Raw genomic sequence first — 15,879 nt, 5'->3', positions numbered from 1 at the left:
TAGCTCTCCCTAGAACCTCAAGGCTTCAGAACCCAGTTGGGAAACTGCTTCAATACAACAGGTGGAAAATCAAGGCAACCAAGCATAAAACAGCTTTTGTTTCATTCTATTAACTACTTTCCTTGGTTCCAACACCTGTTCTCCTTGTCCTCCTGGTTTGTCCTTGGAGCCTCTGCTTTAATCCCTATCCTGACACTGGTATCTTTCTGATGTACTCTGTTCTATACCAGAGTCTCTGAACTGTGCCAATGTGACCTACTGATCATGATAAGAAACTAAAGTATTATGGCTCATAATTTTAAACTAATGATAAAGTGTACAAGTTCACAAATGACTTCCTTTTCGGTATATCTTTAAGTAATTCAAAGTTCTATGCAAAACCCATTCTCTAAATATTTAGTAAGCCTTTACCATTGATAGCACTGTAACAATTCCTTGGAAAGGAAAAAGGAGATTAAATAACAGCTGGATGCTCAAGGCTCACATGTGTATTACTGTTGAATTTCACTCATAAATTGAGGCACAAGGAAGAAGGAAGATGCTCTCTGCTCTGCATTTTGGGTGCCCTGCTTCCTATTCTCCTACATGAAGAAAAGAAGCTCCCCATCCCAGGGCTGGTGATCCGTTACTGTCCTTCCTCCAGGAGACAAAGTACCTGAAGCAGAATCTCAATCTTAGTTTCTTTAGGAATTCCTTCTTTACTATGATGGAGCTAATTAAAGATAAACAAGCCCTTGGCTTTTAGGGTGGCTAATGGCAGACAGAAGTGGCCTGGAGGAAGGAGTTCCTACGAGGTGCTGAGCTTTATTACTACCCCGCCTCTCACAAACGCTTTCTAAAAGTTATACATTCTCACATTAAGTAACCTATGGAATTTATTCTTATGCACTGCAGACATAAGTGAACAGCCATTGGCCATGAGAGAAATATGAAATTAGATACAAGACAAGGAATCCTGTGCACAGCTGATGACACCATCTCAATTTGAAAGTTCCATGTATCTTAACATGTTAGTCTACTTGTTCAGTTTTTAGTTTGCTTTATATCCCTCAGTTTCTTATCTGAGACTTTGTCTATTTTATTGAGAAATAGCAACAATAATAACAGTGATTACAACACATTCTCATGCTTTATGACATACGGATACTGCTTTCTACTTATAGTTTTTTCACCAGTTTATAAAATTTTTTTAAATGCTAGTGTCAGATTTTTTAAATTCAGCAATTTTGTTTATTTTGTAAAAATAAGTAAGCACATGCAACTAGCAGATTGGTATTTTATCTAAATAAAATACACTTTAATTTTCATATGCCAATTATGTACTTTCATATAGGAAAACATTTATCTAACGATATTAATATTCAAAATGTAATTTGTTTGAGAAATTTTAATATAAATTAAAATTATATTAATAAATATAAATTTTAAGACATTTCCACAGATTCAAAATTCCTGCAAAACTGCAATATATAATTGTATGTGATCTATACCTAGAACATGAAAAAATAACTACCTTAATAACATAATCATGCATGTAGAGGTAGCTCAAAAATGTATGCTGAATAAACAAAGTGATCATTGCATTTATAATAAAAATGCCATGGTTTTGCTGATGATGACTAATGAACAATTAGTACAGGTGAATGGCAAGGCCCGGTATGATATTCTTTATTAGTAATTTTAATTTATCTTAGTGGAAATAGGAGGTGAAAAGTACCTGCTAACATTTCCTCACCTTGAATCTTACCTCTCAGAATCAAATATTCTCTTACGCTGCCAGTATATTCTCCAACTTTAACTATGCTCTGATACAATGAAATAATTTGTAGATTTATATGAATTTGGTGAATATATCTTAAAGGACACTTGGGCAAGGCCCACTTAAATGTCAATGCTTAAAATTACCCTTACAACTAATTTGGGGATATATTTTTATTCTCAAATATTGAGGTTTAATATCATAATTATTGGACAAAAACCAAACAAACACCTATAAATATATATACAACAGCAAATTATATTGTTATGTATGGCTAATTTATTTTGAAGAAACTTTAAAAAGCTCATTCGGTTCTTTTAATTTGAATGCCTAAAATTAACCTTAGAAGAAAAAATATATTTTATATATAAATATGAAGAAGAATGAACATATTAACTGTTGGAGTAAAGCAAATTAGAGTTCTGCTGAAACTATAAGAAACTATTAATTAAGATCTCAAAAGAATGTGACTTAATTTCATTTACTTAAATTTTTATATTTTAGATTTATGTTCTGGAGACATTTTTAGCATTACAAGAATAATTTTATCAATAGCAGAAGAAACTGGGGTGGTACTCACGAAAAGCATTAAAGTAGCATTATTAACAAAGAATGCAGTTCTCATTTTTGTTAGCTCAAGTTGAAACCATGTGCTCCCCGCAAAGCTTTGCAAATCTCAGTCTTGTATGACAAACTTAGCAAGGTTTTGTGTTAGACCCAAAGGGTACTGATGTAGGAATTAGAAGCATCATCCATTAACCACATGACTAATATACTAAACTAGAGGTGATTATTTATTCTAGAAACTCTCTCTTCATTCATGTTAACACATCTACATACTAACAAATAATGAATGTTAACAATAAATATAAAGAAATGAAAACCATTGCACTCTCTCTGACGATCATCACATCTCTGTCTTCTATCAACACCTAAGATCTTCTAGGGTGGCAGGATCCTAGCAGCCACTGAAGCTCTCAGAAATGTAGAGTAGGCTTCAGCACCACACCCTAGCTTCTCACAGTCCCTGCAGTGATATTTTCATACTGGAAACAAGTTAATCAGTGGCAGCTTCTCATAAACACTAAAAAATGCTCCATTTGACCAGGCAGAGTGGAGATATGCTGTGGGTGACCCTGGGAAAAAGCAATGAAACAGTAAGTCTAGCACTATAGAAACCAGACTTTTGCCAACATCAGAATAAAGGCCAATAACAGCATATAGAGAATGTGTTTATATGCCCTCTCCCTCCCAGTTTAAAAGAGAACATATAGCAAAATCTGAGCTTTGAATGTATTTTATCTATTACATTTTAAAATACTTGCTTCTTTTGTCTCAATTTCTATAGTTTGTTTGTTTTTTTCTCATTCTATTATACCACTTTTCTATCTTTAAGTTTTTCATCTAGATCTTAGGTCTCAGAATGACTTAACACTTTAAAAAATCACTTAAGAGCTCCAAGAGCTATTGCTTATGTGGGTTATATTTCTAGATATTTATTATATTCAAATTTGAACTGAGATTTAAAAAAAAAACACAAATATGCACAAACACACATTCTACTAGCTGCCAGAGCAAAGACATCACACGTTACGTAGCTTCGAGAAGCTCTGTTACGCATTTGTGAGAGAATGAAAGTGAAAAAAAACAAAAATCATCTGGGTGTTATGAAAAGAATGTTGACCTTGTGAACTCCTTAAAAGAACGACTTCCAAGTATCTCTGGATAGCAAATTGAAAACTGCTGCTAGAGATACATAGAATGCCTCTAAATGTTAAAAAAGAATAAAATCGAACTTACACTACTTGACTTCGTGAATTATAATATCATACTCAAGACCATGCAATGTTGCCTATCTATTAGAAGGCTAAAATCAAAAGGACCAATCATACCAACTGTTAATGAAAATGTGGAGAAACAGGAATACTCATACACTGCTGATAAGAATGTTTTCACTGTAGGAAAACAGCTGGCAGCTTCTTTAAAAAATTTAAACATATACCTACCATATACCATAGCTACTCTGCTTCTAGGTCTTTAGACATGAAAAATGAAAGAATACACTATGCCCCCTCACACACACAGAAACTTATACATGAACATTATACATCTTTATTTGTAGTAGTCAAAAACTGGGAACAATCAAATGTCCATCAATAGGCAAATTAATAAGTAATTTATAGTATATCCAAACAATAGAATACAACTCTACTATAAAAATGAAGAAACTATTAATATATGTAACAACGTGGACGAGTCTATAAATAACTTTGCCTAGTGAAAGAAGCCAATCAAAATAATACCTTAACAGAATGAAAAGATATCATGGACTGGAAGGAAATCTTTGTAAAATGCATTTCAAATAAATAATTTCAAATAAAAAATTAAAGCAGAGACTTTTCTTAAAATTCAATAATAAAAAAATACAGCCTAATTAAAAAATGGGCAAAAGACATAAACAGACATCTCACCAAAGAAGATATATATAGATGGAAAATAAGCATATGAAAAGATGCTCAGATTCTCATCATTAGGGAATTGCAAATAAAATGACAACAATAAGATACCACTATACACTTATTGGAACAGCCAAAACACTGACAACACCAAATATTGGGGAGGATGCGGAGCAACAGGAACCTTCATTCACTGCTGGTGGGAATGCAAAATAGTACAGCCACTTCCAAGACAGTTTGGCAGTTTCTTACAAAATGAAATATATTCTCGCCATGTGATTTGACAATCATTCTCCTTTATATTTATCCAAACAAGTTAAAAACTTATGTCTATACAAAGTCCTGTACATGAAAGTTTATAGCAGCTTTATTCATAATCAATAAAACTTGGAAGCAATCAACATGCTCTTCAGTAGGTGAATGGATAATCAAACTGTGGTAAATCCATACGCAGTGATAAAAGAAGTTGAGCTATCAAGCCATGGAAAGACATGGAGGAACCTTAAATACATATTGGTAAGTGAAAGAAGTGAATCTGAAATGGTTACAGACTGTACAGTTCCAATTATATGATCTTCCAGAAAAGGTAAATCCATGGAGACAGTAAAAAATCTGTGGCTGCCAGAGAGGAGGGAGGAAGGTGGAGCACAGGAAATGTTTAAAGAAGGAAAACTATCATTCTGTATAACACTATAATGGTAGATACATGTCATTACACATTTGTCAAAACCTAACTACATTAGGGTTCACTCTACAACATAAAGAGTGAATCCTAATGTAAACTATGGACTTTACTTAACATCTCAACATCGGCTCATCAGTTCTAACAAATGTACCACACTAATGCAAGATGGTCAAAATTAAGGAAATTGGATGTGTATTGGGGGTGAATGGCTATATGGAAATTCTCTAAACCTTTTGCTTATCTTTTCTATAAACCTAAAACTATTCAAAAGTTTATTAATTTTTTAAAAAGTACACATATGATTTCATTTATGTAAAATTCTAGAATATGAAAAATAATTAATGTGGCAGAAAGTGAATCAGTGGTTGCCTAGAAAATAGGAGGAAGAGAGGTGAGGATTAACAAGGGCTGCAAAGAAACATTTGAGAGTAACAGATATGTCCATTATTTTGATTGTGATGATGATTTCTTGGGGACAGGTATATGCTAAATGTATCTCATTTTATACTTTGAACATGTATGGCTTTTTTTATGTTCATTTACACTTCTAATGATTTCCTAGATGAAGCTAATGCTGCTGGTCTGGACACCACACTCTGAGCACCACTCAAAGAGATTTAAGAGAGGTCGATTGTTCCCACCTTGGGCTGTACTTTAGAATTACCTGAAGAGGTTAAAAAGTAGATGATGATGTTAGTAATTTGTGGTGAAGCCTGGCTTGGAGGTTCTTTAAAAGCTTCATGGTTGATTCTCACTCAGCCAAGATGGAGGGCAGTTAGGATAGAGATATCTCAAACAAAACAAAACACCTGTTCTACACCTGGTTCACTTGTAACAGTAACTTCCCAAGAATAACTAAAAATAAGAGCTAACATAACCCGACCAATAGTGTACACTTAGCAATTCCATTCATTTTGTTTTTATCACATATAGAATTTTGGTATATCTACTAAAACTAAGTTGTTAATTTGTTGACTATTAGGAGAAAATGAATCCATTGGCTGTGAATAGCTATAGTTTGTTTACTCTTTAAATCCATTAGTAAAACATAATCTCTAAAAATATTACATGATATCCTCCCCCTTCTATGAGCTGTTAACTCATATGAGGTTACCAAAAATAATACAAGATGACAGCTTATCAATATAGGATTTAATCATTTAGGGGATGGGCTGGGTCATTTTATGGCTCAATTTTATTGAATTAATATCTTCATTTTCCATAAAACACTTTTAAAATCCAGTTCTACGATATTTATTTTATGATCCACCTATTGGATTTTTCTAATATTCAGCTTCACATTGATATATATGAACCAGCACAGAGAAGAACAAAGAAGGGTTTAAGAAAGTGATTGCACCCTGCTGTGCAGTACTATAGAGCTATTGTAGAACTGACTTCAAGGTGCAGCCCTCAGACCTCAGGATAACTCATTTATACTTCCATTTCCCATTCATAGACACAAACTGAGTGTGTGAAGAAAGAAAGCTGTGATATGTACTGTTCATGTCAGCCTCGAGAATCTCTCCTCCACACAGCCCATTTTTAGTTCTTTAAGGATAATTCCTAACTCGATGTTCTAAAAAGCAGCTCAGACTACATCTTATAAAGAAGACCACTGGATCCTCATCCAGTGGCGTTAACATAGCTATTGGACCTCCCTGGATAAACTTTTGGTTAGCTAATAAAATTCAATTTAATACATCAAAAGTTATATTGTCAGCCATCTGAATTCTAATCATTTGTGGTTTACACTAACCAAAAGCTATCGCTATACCTAAATTACTCTATTAATGCAACCCAAGACTTTTTACGTCAAGCTTAAAGGCAAAGGTAATTTTATAAAATAATGTGTATGTAATTAAACAAATACGTCACTAGTCCAACAAACAACAGGAAGCTCAGTGGAAGTGTATTTCAAGGCATTTTAATGTGGTTCTACATTTAGGTGCAAAAAAAATCTCAGTTATGTGGAATTCATATCAGCATTTAGAGTTTGATGTCAAGAAGCTGTATTATTTTGTTTAAACAAATAACTGGAATCAATTATCAATGAAAACACAGTCTCATGACCACTGAATTGATGTCTTTATAAGAAATAACAATAAAATTTAACAATCTCAACAACCAGCTTTGGCAATCCTAGAACTACATGCTCAAATTCCAATGAGGCTCTAACTTACCCATTAAGCTTTTTAAAAGTTGTTCCCACAAAACATCACAGGAATGACACAACTCGTATTTGAAAGAGGCCTTCATGAACAGAAGCCAAAATCATAACCAGGGCTAGTACTATGAACATCTTCTTAATCTCATCTCCTTGAGAGTATGGCAGGTTTTTCCATCAGAGTTTTGTTTCTATTTCTCCTCTACAGACACATTTCAGTTTTAACCTGTGCAGTGGTACCCCATCAGGGCCGCAAAGTGATAGGTTTCAGATGAGCTATATTTTAAAACTGGCTACACAGAGCAGAAGTGAAGAAAATAAAAGAAAGAGCATAGTTAGAAGAATACACATTCTGGTCTATTCCTATCCTTTGCAATTGCTTTCAGTTCATTGCTAACTGAAGACTATAATGCCAGCCTCAAATCACATCTAGGCATGTTACTCTGACTTTCTGAGATATAGACATTAAAAGAAAGTCATAAAAAAAATTTTTCTCCCACTTTAACAAAATGAGAACCCAGATAATATTAAAATCAAAATTTTTAAAGCCTATGAAAAAAACTAAAGTCATGAAAATTAATAATTAAAAAAAAAGCCCCTGTCGAACTAAACTCCAAAGTTTGACCAGCCTCTCCTATAAGAGAAGGGAATCATGACTGCTTTATTCTCTGACTTAGTAATGAAAGAAAGAAGACACTGTCTTAGATGGGGGTACAAAAAAACTGCTAAACTTTCAGCAAAAGTTAAGGTTATGTTTGGGCTTGAATGAGTGTTTGGCTTGGGAGCCCCAGATGAAAGAAGAGTGTTAGTACTCCTGCAACTTCTTTTTCACAGGCCTTCATGAGTATTCATGACAAAGGTTGGGGGCTGGGGCAGGAGAACTGAGAAAGAATGATAGTGACATCTTAGGGCAGCCCAGGAGAAGTAAGACGGTAGTGGGGTGAACTGAGAAAACCCTACGTTATGCCTAACTTGAGACATATACTACTGGGGGTTGGGAGGATGCAATGCCGAGAGAAAACCCCTAACACACACACACACACACACACACACACAATATAGATACACATGGCGGCTAAAGTCTGACAATAGAACAGAACTGAGAGATGTCTATAGTGAATAACAAAGCTCAGACATAACTCAATTACTGGCTCATTTTACTCATCACGTCACTTCATCCCCACATGCACATATGTACACTACAGTTTGACAAAATAGACACATCTTTGAGCATATTATTTTTAGTTTCTACTTTTCTACTTTTATATGCAATGTTCAGAATTCAATAAAATTTATGAGATTCATGAAAAGTCAAAAAAATATATATAAACCACAATCAAGGGAAAAAATAGTTAATAGAATCAGACAACAGATAGCCTTTGAAATTGTCAAATAGGAACTTTAAAATAATTGATGCATAGTTAAAGTACATAGGGGTAAAGGTAAACAACATGCATGAGCAGATAGGGAATTTAAAAAGATAAAATACATAAAATGAGTCTAATATAACTGTTAGAAATGAAAAATATAATATAAAATTTGAAAAAAAATATTTAGCAACAGACTAGACACAGCAGAGGGGGAAAAAACTGCAAATTTTAACACCACTCAAGGAAAACTGTACAAACTAAAATACAAAGAGAAAAAAGAGTAAAAAATAAAACAGAGTATTTGAGATCTGTGAGACAATACAAAACAATTACCATGTGTGTAATTGGAGTCTCAGAAGGGGAAGAGAAAAAGAATAAAAGAGAAGAAATATTTTAAAAGATAATAATAAATAATTTTCCAATTTAGTGAAAGATACCAAAACCCACAGATATAAGAAGCTCAGTGGATTCCAGGTAGGATAAATACAAAGTAAATTGTAGAGGCAAAGCATACTCAGGTGAAAATCATGATTAAGGAAAATCTAGAAACTGGCAGAAAAAAGCAAAGACATAATACATACAAAATAGCAATAATAAAAGTGATGGCTGATTTCTCATTAAAAAAAAAACTATGGCAGCAAGAAGATAATGAGAAGACATTTTTAAAATAATGAAAGAAAAAATCATGTGAATCTAGAATTCTATATCCAGTGAAAATATCTTACATAAATGAAGGACAGAAAAAAGGGGGGCGGGGAGGAGGGATGGGAGGCTTCTTCCATATCCATGGCAGAAATCATATAAGTTTAAAACATCATGCCAGAAAGGACCTATTTTTTCAAAATGAAAGAAAAATAAACCATTGTCAGACAGACAAAAGCTGAAGGAATTCGTCTCCAGCAGACTTGCACTATAAAACTAAATCTTTAAAAAAAAGACTATGTGTTATTTAAAATAAAATCATTAAAAATGTATTGTGGGGTTTATAGCATACATAGAGCATAGTATGTAACTACAAAAGCACAAAGTGTAAGAATGTGGTCACTGGAAATACACTATTACAAGGTTCTTATATTGTTTGTGGGGTAGTGAAATGTTTTCTGAAGTATACTGTGATAAGTTAAGGATGCATATTTTTTAATCTCTAGAGCAGAGGTTGGCAAACTTTTCATGTAAAGGGCCAAACAGTAAATGCTTTAGGCTTTGCAGGTCATATAACCTCTGTCACAACTATTCAACTATACTATTGCAAAAGCAGCTGTGTAATAGTATGTAAATGAATGGATATGACTCTGTTCCAGTAAAACTTTATTTACAAAACAAGTACTGGAGTTGGCCCCTGCTCTAAGGCCAGCAAAAAAAAAAAAAAAAAAAAAAGAAAGGGACACAAGAAAATATTCTTGTGGTAAAGACACCAAAAAAAAAAAAAAAAAAAAAAAGAGATGAATAATTAAAAGATCAATTAAAAAAAAGTAAAATAGAGTAAAAAATATTTGATTCATGTCAGAAAAGCAGGAAAGTAGTAAACAGCATATGAGACAAGTATAGTTCAGATACCAGGATGATAGACTTAAACCCAGATATATTAACGATTATATTTAATTGAGGTAGACTAAACATCCCAATTAAAACAGAGACTATTAAACCAAATTATAATGCAAGAGCCAACTATATCTCATAATAAGAAATACTCTTTAAATATAAAGACAGGTATCAAAATAAAAGAAAGAAAAAAGATATACTACACAATGACTATATGAATATTAATCTAAGTGAATAAAGTAGCCCTCCTTATCCATGGAGATGCATTCCAAGATCCTCAGTGGGAGCCTGAAACCACACAGAGTACTAAACTCAATATATACTATGTTTTTTCTTTCCTATGCATACATACCTTTTCACTTAACGAAGGCACTTTACGGCTTCTCTTTGTCACATCTGAATTGTCAGCATCACTACTCTCGCACTTTGGGACCATTATTAAATAAACTTAGGGTTACTTGAACACAAGCACTGTGATATTATGACAGCTGATACAATAACCAAGACAGCTACTAAGTAACTAACAGTTGGGGAGCATATGCAGTGTGGATGTGCTGGACAAAAGAACGACTTATGCCCCAGGTGGGACAGAGTGGGATGGTGCAAGATCTCACTACTCAAAATGGTGCACCATTTAAAACTTATGAATTATTTCTGAAATTTTCCATGTAACATTTCTGGACTATTGTTGACCATGGGTAACTGAAACCACAGAAAGTGAAACTATGAATAAGAGGGAAATAAATGAATAATAAGAAAATAGACTTCAAGATGTAGAGCATTATCGATACGGGCATTTCCTAAAAAGTTAGATATGCACCTTTTTCTAAAAATGTATAAAATGGAATATGGGATCCAATCTCTAAGTACTTGTTCAAGAGAAATGAGAATCTATACCTACAGAAAGCCTCACAAACAAATCTTTGTCAAAGACTTATTCATAATAACCCAAATCTGGAAAAGCTCAAGTGCCCATTTACAGGGAAATACGCAGTTAACAGTATATTCAAATTGTGGAATACTACTGAGTAATAATAAGGAATAAACTACTAATATATAAAAGAAGATGAATGAATCTCAATATTATTCTGAAAAAATCCGGAAACAAAATTGTGTAAACTGTAAAATTATATTTGTAAAGTTCTAAATAGACAAAAATAACCTATTAGGATAGAAATAAAATCAGTATTTCTGGAAGGGTACTTGACTGAAGGGGCACAAGGAAATATTCTGAGGTGATGTAAATTTTCTGTGTCTTGACAGACATTGGATATCACGGTATATTCATTTGTCAAAATTGTTGAACCTGCATACTTAATATCTGTGTATAAACTATATCTATCTAGATATTTGTAACCTAGATATTTGGTTATAAAATACATTTATACATGACTTTAAAAATCAGTAGGCATTTATGTAAATTAATTATAGTAATATAAATACTCATTTGCTATTACAATGTTTTCAGGTCCAAGCCAAGGAGAATATTTGTCAATTAGAGTCTTATGTTGCTAAGATATCAAAAACCCTTGGATATTCCATTACCTGAAAGCAGTGGGATAAAATATACAAAACCACATAGCGAATAACAGATATTCACTATACACATTTCTTCCTCTTTCCTTAGATGAGGCCTAAAGGGAACATTTCTTATTCAGATTTCAAGAGTGTAATATGTATAATCCCTTTCATATTTGAGACACATACGACCCATTAGCTAGAGTACTCTTTTGTCAACCAAGGCAGCCACCTCCAATGGATTTGAGTTAGCACACAGGTTGAATTGTGTGTGCCACCTGCACCACGGTAAGAAATACAGCTCTCAAAAGTTTACTCTATTGGTATAAAGCGAGCTGAGGCAGAATAATACAGTTCTGGTCAAAGTCAGTACTTAAATCTAGACTTGGCCAATTAGTAGAGCAATATGGGGAGAATTCTGTTATAAGTTAAAGATGTACATCCTAACCTGGCCAGTTAGCATGGCAAACATGGAGATTATGAGGGGTGAAGGGGATAGGATAACATCAAAGAAGAAAGTTGAGATCAGTGACAAGCGATTCGTCAATTCAGAAATTAGAAATAATAGGCTCAGGGCTTTAAAAACCCAACCTGGGTTAATGGGTCCAGGAAGAAAGTGAAGCCTGTATACAAAAGAAAGCATCAGAGAGTTAAGTAAAGTGATGCGACTTACCCTAGAACACAGCTTTCCTTTCTAGCAAAGCTTGAATTGGAAATTTGTTTTTATTTTACATTACACTGAGCTCTTTTAATAGTTCCTGTTGGGCTGACGAACCAGGGAGAAATGGGAGAGTTTCCTATTTATATTTCAAAGCATATAATTTAGGGTTTTTAGTGAGGGAAAGAATAAGATATGATGCTCATGTTTGAAATTTTTCATAAAACTCTAAGTTCTGCTTAAAATGTTAACTTAAAACTTCTGCTTCTGATGAAGTACAGTGAAGAACAAAGTTCTCAATGAGAACTAGAAAAAGCAGATAATCAAACATCTGCGTGAAGGTAGTAGGACCTGCCAAAAAAAAAAAAAAAAAGCCGGGACTGCAGAGGCCAAGATGATGGAAAGAAAGATCCTTGAGCCGAGCCCAACTTTTTGCACACTGCTTGTCCCCTGGGGTTATTTGCCAATTCTTGGTACAGAATGAGAGCTAATAAGGCTGGCAGACGTCAGCCACTAAATGGCAGAGGAGCAAGAGCTTTTGACAATCTTGTGGTGCCGCTGAGACAAAAAATGGCATTTGGAGCTGTCCAATTAGAAGAAGTTGAGAGGCCAAGTGTCTAAAGAGAAGTGATCCCATCACTGAGCATATTTTGCCCTTGAGATATTTACCGATTCTTAAATTATGCTGGACAAAATACCAAGAAGCCAAGTAGAAAGGGAAAATAGAAGCTGAAAAGCACAAAGGAGTTTTATTGATAATCATATGATTTTAGGAAGATAAAAATTGGCTTTAAAATTTGCTAAAGAAAAAAGGCCCTACTAAATAGTCTCAGGTTCTCAGATAGAATACCTGAAATGCTAGAAAATAGAAGGATTTGAAACAAAGGTAGACTAAATCATATAAAAACAGCAACCCAGCTTTGAGTGAACCCATAGCAGAAGTGATGTCCCTCTGCCCAGACTGAAGTATCATCTCAGGAAAAGGATAACATAATTCTGAGCCTCCACAGTGTTTCAAATATGTGCCAAATATCCACTAACCCATTACTAAATATTAAAATAATAAGACTGGGAAAAATAAAAAGGCAATAAAAACAGACTCAGATATGAACCCCAGAAGACATAGATATGACGAAAAATAACTGATAAATGTATCAAGAATATCAATGTTCAGGTCAAAATTTTCACTAGAAAACTGGAATCCATGAAAAGGAAACAAAAAAAAATTCTAAATATGGAAAATAAAATAGCGACACATCTACAAGTCAGGGAACACCATTGATTGCCAACGACCTCCAAAGCTAAAAGACCTTTTTTACAAGGCTTCAGCATCTGATGTGCATTTTACATTTGCAGCACATCTCGATTCAATTAAAACTTCAGTTCTTCAGTTGTACTAGTCATATTTCAAGCATTCAATAACTACACATGGGCTACCCAATAACATATTGAGCAGTATAACTCTGTATTAAAAAAAAAAAAAAGTAAAAGCACAAGTACATACAGAAACATGCGTGATTCCTACAGACAGATTCTTAAAGAAGTCAGAAACAAAAGAAGATATGTTGATAATTCCTCACATAAATTTCATGAAAAGACAAAACTAAGTGATTATCACAGCTCTTTTCCAGCTGGAACCATGGAGAATGCAGAAGAGAAGAAGGAGGCTCCTGCTGTGCCAGAAACCCTTAAGAAAAAGCAAAGGAATTTCACAGAGCTGAAGATCAAGCATCTGAGAAAGAAGTTTGCCCAAAAGTGCTTTGAAAGGCAAGAAGGAAGCTCATCTATAAAAAAGTTAAGCGCTACCATAAAATACATGGGCAGATGTACAGAACTGAGATATTCAAATGGCGAGGCTGGCAAGAAAAGCTAGCAACTTCTAGGTACCTGCAGAACCCAGGTTGGCATTTGTCATCAGGATCAGAGGCATCCGTGGTGTGAGCATATAGGTGCAAAGGGTGCCGCCGCTGCTTCGCCTTCACCAGATCTTCAGTGGCCCCTTTGTTAAGCTCAACAAGGCCTTGATTAGTAGGCTGAGGGTGATGAAACCATATATTGCATAGGGGTACCCAAACCTGAATCAGTAATTAAAAAGTGATCTACAAGTGTGGTTACGGAAAAATCAACAAAAAGCGAATTGTCCTGACAGGTAACACATTGATTGCGTGACCTCTTGGTAAATGTGGCATCATCTGTGTGGAAGATCTGATTCATGAGATCTATACTGTTAGAAATGCTTCAAAGAAGCAAACAACTTCCTGTGGACCTTCAAATTATCTTCTCCACGAGGTAGAATGAAGACAAAGACCATCTATTTTGTAGAAGGTAGAGATGCTGGCAGCAGGGAACGCCAGATCAATAGGCTTTTTAGAAGGATAAACTAAGGTATCTACTATGGTTATTTTTGTAATCTGGTCAGTTAATAGACAGTGACTGCTTTCAAACTGGAAAAAAATAAAACTCGCTGATAATCACAGAAGTCAAAGTAATAATGAATAAAAGGCTTTGACAGAAAGGGGCATGAGGGAACATTTTGGAGCAACATTGTATATCTTGACCTGAGTAGTGGTACATACATAAGTAAAACTCATCAAGTTGTATATTTATTTTAAGATGAGTGTGCCATCTTCCTTTTAGTGTAATGTGTATTATGTCTGTACTGTGCTGGTAAGCTGGTTCTAGGGGAAACAAGGCAAGGGATGGGAAGGGATAGGAAGGGAAAGAAGAGAAGGGAGAAGGGAAAAGAAGGGAAAGGAAAGGGAAGGGATGGGAAGGAAAGGAAAAGGGGGGAAGGAGGGGAAAAAGGAAAGTAACAATAATTCCTGGTTTGTAGATTCTGTCAGTTTCCATTGTGTACATACTTACATATTCCAAATAGGGCCAACTTCGAGCTACCAACATGATATCACTGAATATAAACTTAGACAAGATATACAAAATCAGCTCTTACAAGCTGGTGTAGCACCAGCACATGTACCTTAACACAAAAGTAAAGTAATTAAATTAAACATATGAAGAAGTTGGGATTTTAACGCAAGCAGTCTGAATGCAGAGTCCACTCTTCTGATGATCCAGTCGTGATGAGAAGGAGGAGGAGGAGAAGGATACCTTCACACACAAGACTTCTGTGCTGTTCAGAGAATATTGGTAAAGATGCTACTGAGGCACAGGTAGGCTCCCACACTTTCCATTCCTGAACTCCACTCCTGGACCCTCCCACTAAGTGGTGCTTACTCTCAGCACACCCAAACAGAGCTGACAGATGACAACCGCCAGCACTCAGAATGGAGATTTCTCTTCTCACATACGGTACAGTGCCAAATATGCTGTCAAACTCAGGAAATAATACACTTTAAGATAATGAAGTGTGTTAGGCAATAATACCAAAGGCAATATTGAAGTGACAAATAAAAAATGTACAACAGCAAAATAAGGCAGATGCTCCCAGGCGCCTGGCTTGTTCATAGGAGAATATATATTAAAGCAGAAATAAACAGTATGTGTTTGACTGGACCTCTAAATTTTTACACATTTGCTGCGCAAGAAAATTCATGCTGAGAGTCACCGGTTGCATTTCCTAACCTTTGTTAGGACTCTATGGCCTCGGTGACACAGTGCCGCAACCATTTGAAATTAATTTCCTGGTTGCATTAGCTCAAAGAGATACTGTCCTTTAAAGGTTATCAATTAACGAAAATTCTAATTCAGTGTAAACATGGGGCCG

At 34.7% G+C, this 15,879-nt stretch overlaps 2 pseudogenes; both read left to right on the top strand.

The window, feature by feature from the left end:
* Positions 1–13,687: 13,687 nt before the first annotated feature.
* On the top strand, positions 13,688–14,599 carry LOC105292066 (annotated as a pseudogene).
* Positions 14,600–15,235: 636 nt separating this feature from the next.
* LOC105288670 overlaps positions 15,236–15,879 on the top strand; it is a 1,991-nt pseudogene continuing 1,347 nt past the window's right edge.

Source organism: Pteropus vampyrus, unplaced genomic scaffold, assembly GCF_000151845.1.
Source record: "Pteropus vampyrus isolate Shadow unplaced genomic scaffold, Pvam_2.0 Scaffold1, whole genome shotgun sequence".
NCBI lineage: Eukaryota > Metazoa > Chordata > Mammalia > Chiroptera > Pteropodidae > Pteropus > Pteropus vampyrus.
The sequence above is the reverse complement of the archived record's forward strand: the minus strand, read 5'-3'. Positions and strand labels throughout refer to the sequence as shown.